This window comes from Cephus cinctus, unplaced genomic scaffold (genome assembly GCF_000341935.2).
Source record: "Cephus cinctus unplaced genomic scaffold, Ccin1 Ccin1_scaffold1184, whole genome shotgun sequence".
In the NCBI taxonomy this organism is placed as follows: domain Eukaryota; kingdom Metazoa; phylum Arthropoda; class Insecta; order Hymenoptera; family Cephidae; genus Cephus; species Cephus cinctus.
Window position 1 is genome coordinate 1,798,149 of NW_014333664.1, and position 11,854 is coordinate 1,810,002.

Consider the following 11,854-nt stretch of genomic DNA (forward strand, 5'->3'; position numbering starts at 1 on the left):
AGGGTTATCCAGCCGAATTAAGCAGAGGAACTTAAACCTAACCTAACAACACCGTCGCGCAGACAATCCTAAACAGTATCGCTGGGTATTTTTATACTTCTTTTGATTACCATTAATTGCCAATAGCTTACTCTGTCGGTAATGTAGGAATCTTCATCCCTTGACGGTCTAATATTTTTTTATTTTATTTTCTTAGGTGCTCAGAACCCATTATGACTCCAGTGCCTTATTGCAGCGCCACGGTGTCCAGTATAGACACTACATGCCTTCACGTATCTACAGGTATGACTGTGTATACCGGGTATATTACGTGTCCCCTTGTATTTATGATTGAAACAAATCAAACGTTATCAAGCATTCCGTTCCGGTGATAAAGAACACAGAGAAACGCCAAGGCATTCGTGGATGGGATAAGGATTGCGAAAATCTTCCCCTGCAAAAGACGTCCCATTTATGGCGGAAATGCGTCCGGGCACTGCTGGGAATTTCCATATCGTGTCATGCCCTGCAAGAAAGGATGCTATTACGCATTCAAAGGATAGTTAAAAAAAATAAATTAAAATACTCTAACACCCATAGTTCGTATTCCAATATACTTTGTGGGTGAATCGAAAGAAATCTTTGAGATAGTCCTGATTGTTTCTTTGTAAATGGATCTCGTATTTTCTCTCTCTCTCTCTCTCTCTCTTGTTTCTTTATTTCTCTTCACGATCCTACGCTCTTGGGCAGACTTCCTTCGCGGGTCCGAGTGATTTAGGGGCATCGTTGCGTGTATCACGCCGGTCCGTCCTCCTGCTAAGAGCGGCCTGGATGTGTATAGCGCGCGTATTGGTCTCCTCGTGGCTGCCTCCATGGTCCTGTGCACTAGGTGCATCCCGTAAGCGCATATAGACACCGCAAACCACTGAAACACAGACCCACCGATCCAGTTCACTTGATTTGTGGCTACAGAGAATCGTGGCCGGATGCTTTATGAACCGATCAGCTCGGTTCAACCGACCGCCGTATGGGCCCATAAACGTCACGAGTTTCGGGTAAGCGACGTGCAACCGACCTGGCCCTCTACACCGTCTCAACCGTCTCAACCGTCTCAACCTCCTCAACCTTCTCGACTTTATCTACATCGCCATCGTCTTGAAGAGTTTACGGCTCTGTTCAAAAATTTTTTACTTTAGTACACCTTATTTCATACTTTATGATACCCAGCTATTATTGCTGAATCAAGTTATTACGGCGGATCAAAATTATAATTGATAATGATGTTATTCCTTTTTTTTTTTAAATTAATTAATCATCCATCATTAACCCAACAGAGTCTGCATTGTTTAGGTTTGAACCCGAAAAAAAATTACATTCTCCTCCTGCATGCTAATGGCCAATGATGAAAGCCCGCAAATCACCGGGCTAAATAATGTATGCGAGGAGGATCCAGAAACGATTCGCAGTGCGATACCAGGAGTCGGGGACCGTGGCGATCGGTTGCACGGAGGTAAGGTTGGATCAGTGAGGTCCGGTAGAACGCGGATTTCTACGTAAACTCGCTCGTCCGATACGATCTGGGGCCCCTAGTGCGTCCGATCCACGTGAACTTCGATGCTCGAGCGCCTATACATATATTCGGTAAAGTATGGCTTTAGGTATGGCTTTAGGTAGCTGTTAGAACCCAAAGAAAGAATTACCTCTACCGATCCGCAATAAACTCTATATCTCTTTAGACCAAGAGCCAATATGGTAGAATAATTTTAAAAAAATTGTATCCATACAAAACCGAATGGTCTTCGCTTGCGACTGTATCAAATAAAGTAATTCGACCGGTTCTCCGGAAGACGACGTCGAGGTGCAAAAGCACCCCAAAGCGTCGGTGACTTAGCATAGGTGTGCATTGCCGTCGTGACAGGACGGTCACGATCAGGACGGGCACCGCCCGTTGTCCAGGCTACAAAAGCAAGAGGTAGTATCCTATTATCCTATCCGAGTAAGCACAGAGACAACCCTTATAAGGTCGGTAGTAGCTCCCGGTACACGTGAGAGCACGGCTTATAGGTAGAGCAAGAGCGGTAGCAGCGGATACTAGTCCCAGCAAAAAAGCCACTATCCCATTAACATCGGCCGTACAGTCATTATAATGTGTATGGGTAATAGGCCATTATAGGAGTAGTGCATAAACTTCCGATTATCATCTGCATAAATGTGGACCAAAGAGCTGCGTGAAAATATTAATTTTCCTGACAGCAATGGACCCAGTCGAACGAAGATAAAGAAGTCTGCAAAACGGCCTTGAACGGTTGGAGAAGCATAAGAGCGTTACGACGTCCGTGTTTGAAATGCTATGCTGGCGAAGGTCGTCGGATGATCATCTTTTACGTCTCTCTCTGTCTCTCTCGACTATCTCGTCTATGTCCATTACCGCTTGTCACCTGGTATATTTAAAGGTCTATTTAATTTTGAACAAAATTGAACAGGCGAGCCTGATCGACAAGGACTCCTGATGGCGTGTTTTGTCGCGCTCACCACGTCATTAGGTTATGCTAATGGATACACCTGGCGAACAGCCTTTACCTCATGGTATTTAACCAGCTTTTGCACCAGGTACCGGACGTAATCCTGATCGGCGAGACTTGATCCTTTTCACGTCTTTAACGACAGAGCCCAAGGTGCCTGATTCTTCACTTGTCCACGTCCTTCGATCGGTACCGTTTCCAGGTCGACGAACCTCCCTACCATCGCTGCTCATTCTCACAGGTTCGGCGACGATTTTCCCGAGGTCACACTGTCGACCGGTTACCAGTTACCGGTTAGGTTAGCTTGGCAGTCGGGGCTACTGGGACGGGTTCGCAGCTCGGTAATGATCATTGCATGGGTCATCAGTGAGAGCAGCTCAGGTAAGCAGAAGCGACTATCCAGTCAGCCAACTATACATACAAATATATATATACACAGTAGACCAGGCAGAGTCATGAAATCAGACAGGCGTGTACGTACGCGGGAGACTATGGAGAACGTGGCTGGAGAACGGAGAACGAATATTGGAGAACGTAGAATGGAGAACGGCAGCGGCGTGGCCGTTCGGCCGGTGCATTATATGCAGAACAGGGTGCACCATAGTGCGCCCAGAGTTGCAGGACCGCGATGCCGAGTGAGTCCAGCTGGAAGGGAGCCGAGTAAGAGTAAGAGTTAAGAGTGCCTGGAAGTGTATGAGAGAGATGGAGGGAGAGTCCGGAGAGAGGTAGCCGGTGGGCAGTCTCCTCGCGCCCGCTTCACGATTTATATCATGGTGTCTCCACTCGCGCAGGGCTACACCTGACTTATGCAAAGCAAACCCACGTCCTCTGCCCAAATAAATGTCACTAGGAAACAAAAACGTTCTCTTGTCTGCCTCCGTCCTGGTTCTCGTACCTCCCTACCACCACTGTCACCACCACTATCGCTACTTCTACTAGGACTCTTTCTCAGTCCCCACTTGGTAGTCGGTATGTATACCTTTTCATATGTATGTATAAGTACGCGCGTACTAACCTAACCTATCTTTGCCTACCTACCTTACTACCCACCACTCTGGCCTTCCTACCGTTCCGTCCTCCGGATGAAAAAGCCAACCATATTTCAATGACGTCATCGGTACAAAAGCACGGGTGTAGACGTACACACCAAGGGAAGAAGACCAGGAGGGAATGAGCAGCCGACTAGCCGGATTTATTCGCGCGGTGACAAAGCACCTGCTGTCCCGCCGTGGCTGCTCGACTCCTTCTGCCTTCGTTCCTCTGGCTACCTTCTTCACTTCGATCTTCTCTCTGGACCATCCTCCCTATCGCCATTGTTTGTTACCTTCTACGATCGGGCTACCTTGCTCGTACGGTTCACCTTCTCCTGCTTTTTCACCTTCTTCATCGCCATCTTATCCCTTCTGGTATTTATCTTGTGTCTCTTGTGTGGTGTACTTTGGTGCCATGGTCCAGAAAGGTGAAAGAGAGATGTGAGACGAATCTTTTGGTCCTTGGTTAACTTTAACACTGTCATTCTGTTGACGATAAGAGATCTATTATTTTTTTTTAAACTTGTCACTGCATAGAGCTCAGAGGGAATTATTACCTGTGATACAGTTGCCGAAGGATGACAGCTGATTCTCAGGTTAGTAACCAGTAGCGCCATCTCTGTGAAGGCTTGAGTAACTGCACAAAATCCAACCCCTATACCAGCAGCATTGAGTTCGGCAACGGGTAACTCGGGGAGCGTAACTGAAAATTTTACAGGAATTTTAACGGGTAAATCAGATTAGCAATGAAGTCGCTGCTTATATCGATGCAAGGGCTGCTCAAGGGGACGAGAAATCGTGCCAGTATATCATCACGGACTTAAACGAACCTGAGCTAACATCCAGCAGGTAAACTGGATCCGTGGTGAAGTTCGCACGCGGTGAATTTCGGCGGGTGGTAGAAGCGTAGGCTGGTGGTAGGTACTACATATAAAATGGAGCCTGAGATCCGAGAGCCTGCGGGATCCACCAGCATACGGGAATAGAGGATGGACGTGGTGTCGGACAAGGATTGAGGGTAGATATACACGGTTAGATATATGAATATAGCTAATATGAATGTCGGGGCGCAGGGCTCACGCGGCGTTCAGTCTGAGCCGGTGCAGCCTGATGAAGATAACGCCAGCCTCCTTTGAATTACGACTCGGCCCGGCAATAATAAATTCCAGCAAACATTCATTTTCGTACACGCAACTTTATGTCGTCCTTAGCCGGACTAAGCGTTCTCCACCGACGTCATTTAGTATCCCAGTGATGGACCTAATGGCCCTGTCGCCCTGCTCAATGAACAGTTCTTAGGTGCTTAACTATCAGGACGTATCCTGGTATCCTGCTGATCAGTCATTGGACGCTCGATACTTTGCCTTATGCAGAATAAAATTGTTGAAGCTTAACAATGAAAAATTATTATCACAAGTGTAATGCAATAGTAAATATAAAACGTTATACAAACATCATATCCACGATTTCCACGTGAGTAGCGGATCTAATATGTAATTACTACTTGGATGAAACCGACTGTAAAAAATCCTCAGTAGATAATGCCGATAATGAAAGAGGCTGTCTTGATTTAATTGGGCTCCTGAGAATTAAACGAAGAGCACCAAGCCGGGGAACCCCCTACAGCTAGGTCCAATCAACTCCTTGGAGGGCTTCAGGACTGATCGGAAATATGGCCGATGTGCACGAGAATTGCACACAGCCTATACGTCACGATCTGAAAGATACATTAAGTATGAATTCGTGGTCCGATCAGTCTTAAGTGCTGTCTTCTATAAGAATCAATACTGGTACCTATTCTTTTGCTACCAACACGAATATCAAAATTACTTTAGGCACTTTTAAACATGGACAACTCTCGATACTCCAGAATGCCAATCGATATCAGTACAAGTCGTTGACACTTTGGTTCCCAATAATGACGAAGTCAACAATCTTCTCCAGATTGCGTGGGTTTCAGTCATTGGGTAATTTGAAGCCATCGTCTCAGACTCTTAATACCTGTATATGAGTAATCCAAGGTTAACCACCATATCCAAAGAGGATATCTTGAATATGTCCAATACAGTACACCCAGTGACGTCTAGCATTGTACAAGGTACTTAAAAAAAAAAAAAGAAAAATATATAAATAACACATAATGATTATTCAATGCAGTCATTTCTGCATCTACACAGTTTACCTTCTCTTAGGTATAGATCTAAGGGCTGAGAAATTGCAAGGCTGGAGGATGAACCTGCTCGACGCAGTCCGTATGATCCGTTGCTATACCAGTGGAAGTATTCGGTCTTAGTAACGACTTCTCGTAATTCCAATAGATCGAACGGGGACAGATGGAAATAATTAGATTGGCCGAGGAACGTGAGAACCGGACCAGTTGCTAAGATGAGCCCGGCGAAGGATCATATCATATACCAAGGCGCTCCACCTCGTCGGGGCTCATATAATTGCTGGCATCCATAACGCTGATGTATTTATGGCATTAACTCGCCTCTTTCTCGTACAGGCCGCCCCCGACCATCCTCCGCTATCCCGTCATGCAACCACAAGTAGAAATAATTGGTTGAAAACAGCGCGCTCTCAGGCGGCAATATATCCAGCTTACTCCCTGCTGTCGCATCGCTTAGATCACTTCCCCAGCACCAAAAGTTGCTGCTTGCCCCCTTTGCCACCCTGATTGCTGCCTGGATCCCTGGTTCGTTGCTTGGTTGTCTTCTTCTTTTACTACTACTACTACTACTACTACTACTGTTATACTAGTAATAGTATTGATGATTGTGCTTGAGTTAGTAGCATTATTACTGTGGCATATATATTTTTATCTATTAAAATTTCGTCCTTGGTCTTACTCCTCTTCTTCTTCTTCTTCTTCTTGGGGTCGTCTTCAGGGAGGCTCTACCCCACCTTGAGGACGTCCTGCTCCTTCTTCTCGAGCATCTTATACATCTCTCGCTCTTTATCTACCCAAGCTTTCTCATTTGAATAGCTCTTATTTATGAAAATTGAATTGAATGCTTCTCATTTATGAAGGTAATTGGTACCTGTCACGAGTCCTGCTGCAGGATATCCTATTTTATCGCGGATAAGCGACGATAATTATTCTCGCAATTGAATTTATTTCTAGAAATTTAATGCCCGCCAACTGAGGGGATCCTCAGCCTCTTCGTGGGGTTGAAGCTCAGTGAGTTCAGGATACAGTATCAATTATTATTATTTTTTGTTTTCATCGATACGAATTATTAAATTGTGAGCATTTATTTTTGACTTTCCTCTTGTCCGCTTGTCTTGCACGTGCTTCTGCAAAGAGGTAGTAAGAAGAAGCTTATAAGTGTGACTAGTCTGTTCGAAATAACTTGAAGTTACTAAGACATACAGATGCTAAATTTACAGCTGTTTAATCGCTTCCGGCATTCGCTGAGGATCTTTAAAAGAAGTATCCAGTTTCATGGCGATTAGGAGAGGCACGCTCTCGAAGATGGATACCCAAGTCATACGTCCATCTGAAATAATTTTAATGACCTTCGTTACTTCTTATTATCGGTCTCAGTCGCAAGAAGCGTAATGAAAACTAACCACCACAGCCACTCGCTGTCACGTAACGAGAAAATTATCGTCATTTGACTGCTACCTAATGTCCAGACATCGTCCAGGAACTCCGCAGTGACTTTATCGTCCGGGAGTTCATACAGTTGCTTGAGGCGATGACTACTCGTGGTCGAGTACTCTGAAAAATGACAATGATTTTAGCAGGTAAAGTACACGGTGTAGATATTAGTTATAAAATTGCCCTGGTGTCAGCATCGTATCGGCATAGTGTTTAGAGAATTTGCGATACCTTTTACGCTGCTCGTTATCAATGTCCCAAAGTATCTAATTAAGAGGAGCATTAAGGCCTCGATAAAGCGCCAGAGGCATAAATTTAATTCCACTGACGGCCGGTTAATACCGCGCTCGAAACGAGCGTCGCGATAAACCGTGTATTCTGAGGACATTACAGGATGACGGACCCAGAATTGGCTGCAACGCGTCTGACTCTCTTGAAGATATGCAAACGTCTTGGCGGTCGACGGCTGGATATAACTCTCGCACACGCACGTGGACCCACACCAGGCCCACCTGAGGACACTATAAACCTCGATACCGGGCGAATAAAACCCCGGATTTACAGTCCCGATACGACCGGCGTCCTGTCCTGTCCCGGCGCTGTCCTGTTTGTCGCTGTCCACGGTGTGGGTTGGCTCATCAGCGACGGCCACGTCCTGCAGTATCTTATTGCTCCACACGAGCCAACCAACCTATATAATCTCAGGGTAGTGTTCGCCATACTTAGCTCTGGACTCTTCTGTCTTATCATCGTTGCTACCTCGAGACCTGTCCTCTTGATCTACCTGACTCTTTGGCTCTGGACCTGATCGCTGCCACCAGCGTCACCCTCGCCAATCTCATCAGCCTCTACTACGCGAGGTCTTGTTCGATACCATTTGAGGACCTCCAATATAACCTATCCCTTGCCATTCCGATAGGCACTGTCACAGGCACTGTGCTCGACACCCACTCGCCGTACCGGTCCTCTTAGGAGACATCCACATAACCTGGTGCGAGTTAAGCCATATAATTTATCAGGAAGTATTCCCTCTCTTAAGATTCCTTTTATTCCGCTCTCTTTCTTTTACCTTCTTTATCTCATTTTCACGAAGCTCTTCCAAGCGACGGTCATCGCTCACGTGCTCGTCCAGCATCCCGCGAGAGACCTGGAAGCACCCTCTTTAAATTGATCCTGACGCGCGAAAGCACTTCTCCTTGGTATCGCAGCTGATTTTCGTTCATCCTCTCCTCGGCTGATTTGTCTTCGTCTGGGGAGTCGCTCCCGCAGCATCCAGTTGGGCTCCATGGCGCCTATCATCGAGTGATGAATCGCACGTATCGTCTGTGTGCTGACATCCGCCGCGTCAGGGTGTCTACTCACCCTCGTTGGACATTAGTGACGTTAGCCGTGAGACTACTCCATCAAGCGGTCCAGTCGTTTCCTAACTTGTGAGACTCGACGTGGACCTTGCTCCGGAGGATCCTCTCATCCCCAGGGAAAGCAGCGCCTGGTTTTATTTACCGAAAATAACGTCAGGTCGTTATATAAAGACTCTTCCATAAATCCAAGCTATGACACCCTGGAATACGAATGTTCAATAAACTCAATGGCAGGATATATCGATTTACCAATAAAATTAATAATCATACCTGGCTGCATATGCTGGCACTCCCGGTTGGGTTAGGCTAGCTTCGAGTTTCTATGACGGGACAGTAAATAAGGGCGCCGAGTGCAAACACGAGACCAGAAGAAGACACGGGCATTAGGAGAGGAAAGATCTGCGCAGATTCTGAGAATGCATATAATTAAGCATGCACCGTAGCCTGGTGACGCTCGAGGGTATCGTGCATGGATAGAAACGCATACCTGACCATCCTCCAGTCTTCAATCTCATCCTCCTCCACGTCCTCCTTCTCCTCCTGCTCCTACTCCTTCACCACCTCCGCCATCACCTGCATGCTTCACAGTCCTTTACTATACTGAGTCTCACCCCGTCTTTCTCTTCGTCTTCGTCTTCCTCCACAGCATCGCGTCCTCCTGGTGCTCTCCCTTTGGGTCCTCCTCCGTGATCTATGTATCAGCTTGTGCCCGCCGAACCGGCAACGTGTCTGTCCCCCCATGCTTACTTTATTATCGAGGTTCAAATGAGAATTTATGTAGACATAAACGCTCGTGTCAGCAGCATGCCGCGTAGGATTGGGTACGCCGCTGAGGATGCATCTATCACCCTCTACCTGGGTTCATTCGAACGTTACCAGCCTGGACCCACGAAACGAATTCGTTTGGTCATCCTGTTCCTTATTTTCTATTCCCTCATACGCCACGTTGCTACGTATACTTAGGCACGTACGTACTGCTGTGCTATCAAGCCTGTAATAAAAGAAGTAATATACTTGTTGGTACAACAGCAAGGTATTCTTTCTTTTAATAGGTTAATTAGCGTTTAAGGCTCTATTAAATAAGCAAGCCACCTCTTGCTTAATTATTGAATCTACTTTACCGACTTGTCAAAGTTCTTATTGATAAATTCATTGGTGGAATGACAAGTACTTGTTTTCAGAAACTCAAGAAAATATAGTCGGTATGTTACTTGAGTATTTTTACTCCATTTTTTGGCTTTATTTTTAATTCTGCTTCAGTCCCTTTTTCGTTTTGAACGCCTTATGTACTTGGCGTGGTATGCAACTTCGAACGGGATAAAATTGCGAGGAATTCATCCTATGAACTTCGTGCTCGTTTCCGTTAGTCCGATGTGTGTGAGATGAATGGACGCAGTTCCATTTCTCATTGGCCCTTATCAAACTTCGAGGATGCGTGACCTCGACGTTTACCTGGAATCGTGGTAATCGTTAACGTCAGTTTCGTGACACTTAATAAATGTACACATTTTAAGGACTTATGTACATCTCATAGATACCAATGGAGTGGAAATTTTGAGTCTCTCGCAAGATCTGAAAAAGTCATGTAACATTAAAATTAAAAGAGAAGTTTTCCACGTATATTGTCGGTAAGTTAGGAATCTTTTTTATGACATTTAAACAAATGAAAAGCAGATTGACGCGACGAGGAGCGAAAAAGGACGAAAAAGAATGGAAATAATGATGATTTATCCTACGTCTTTTTCGATCAGCCACAATTCGGAATTCACCAAGTGGATCGACTCCGCGGCGTTTAGGTAGATTAACGCGGAAGTCCCCGTCACCACAAATCATTATTAGCATATTATCGGGGACACTTATCAGGGCGCAACGCGAAGTCTACCCTCTCAAATAAGAGTCGGTATAAATCACGGATTGTCTCCTCGGCATGTTAATAATTCATTCGTTAACAGGCATATAATTACACTGTGCAAAGAGACCTGATCAAATATTATAGTCCTGTACAGATATACATATATATACACGGCATACCATATAACAGCAGAGGGTCCCATTCCTCGAAGATTCAGTAGGTACGATCCTAATTCCTGATAAGTCAGTATCAATTCATGGATTTTTTTTCTGGATACATAATGGGCTGGTATCTATCATTTTTCATTTGCTTTATCTATGTTTTCTTCTTTCTTTCGTCTTTTTTTTTTGTTTAAGCATATATACCATAAGCCATCATCCTTCATCATGTAAAAACTGCGCTCGTCGCATAGGGAGCCACCTGTAACACGACGTTAATGCGTATCATCGAGAAACAAGAAGAGGAACAACCCCTATCGCGCATCCGAAAATTAATCGGCATGGGCGCAGCCGATAACAAATGGCGTTCGCTCCAAACAGCCAGTATATTTTACTTAACACTCCCGGCGCCTGTTATTTCACGAGCATTCTACCTGTCCAATGGCGCAATTTACTCATAAACTTGATCATGACGCTCGCGTTACCCCGAGACAAATGCGACTGGATCCTCTAAAAAATTACCTTGCCCTTTGAAATTGTCCTTTTAATTGAAATGGACCTGCCTGGTTCTTCTCAATTCTCCGAAGACATTTTGTGTTGTAGATGTGCACCTGTAGATAGTCTATCTGATGATTCAATACCGACATTAAAGATGATGATTGGGTTGCATAACTGTAGGCGCAACAACGACACATGTCAGCTCTTGTTTTTTTTATTCTCTTGAGATATTGTGGACATATTCTTTTGTATCATACGGCATAACTTACGAAAAACGAATATACTAAAATCTGGCTAGATTTGGCGTCACGTGAGAATGGGTGCCTGGTCATCCGTAGATCGAGTACCGACCATAATGACAACTTTACAAAAGCTCCGAGAGATGGTGCAGAATTCATCAAGTGATCGACTGAGAACAGCTTTTTCAGATTAACGAAGTAAGAACTTGCTTGAACTCACAGGTGACAACATTGTCGACGAAGCATCGGTATATCAGATTTGCGCTGTACGGATCTTGAGAAAATGCCTAGAACACTATTTATGCCGTTCAACGATTATGGCGGTAGCTGTTTGTGCTATCAGCCATCGGCAACATATAGAAAGTCATCTTGGAAATAAGATATTAGTGACTCTCAGTTACCTTCAGAACTTAGTACCATGTTATTGCTTGGCTTGCTCTTTTATTTTAAGTTTAAAACCGATAAAAGATATAATATTAATACATTTCGTGACGTATCAAAGTACAATGACGTTTTGCTAATTTTTCATTCTTTAACAATGCATGTAGCATTCTTACGATATTTCTCTCTCTCTCTCTCTCTCTCTCTTTCTCTCTCTCTCTCTCTCTCT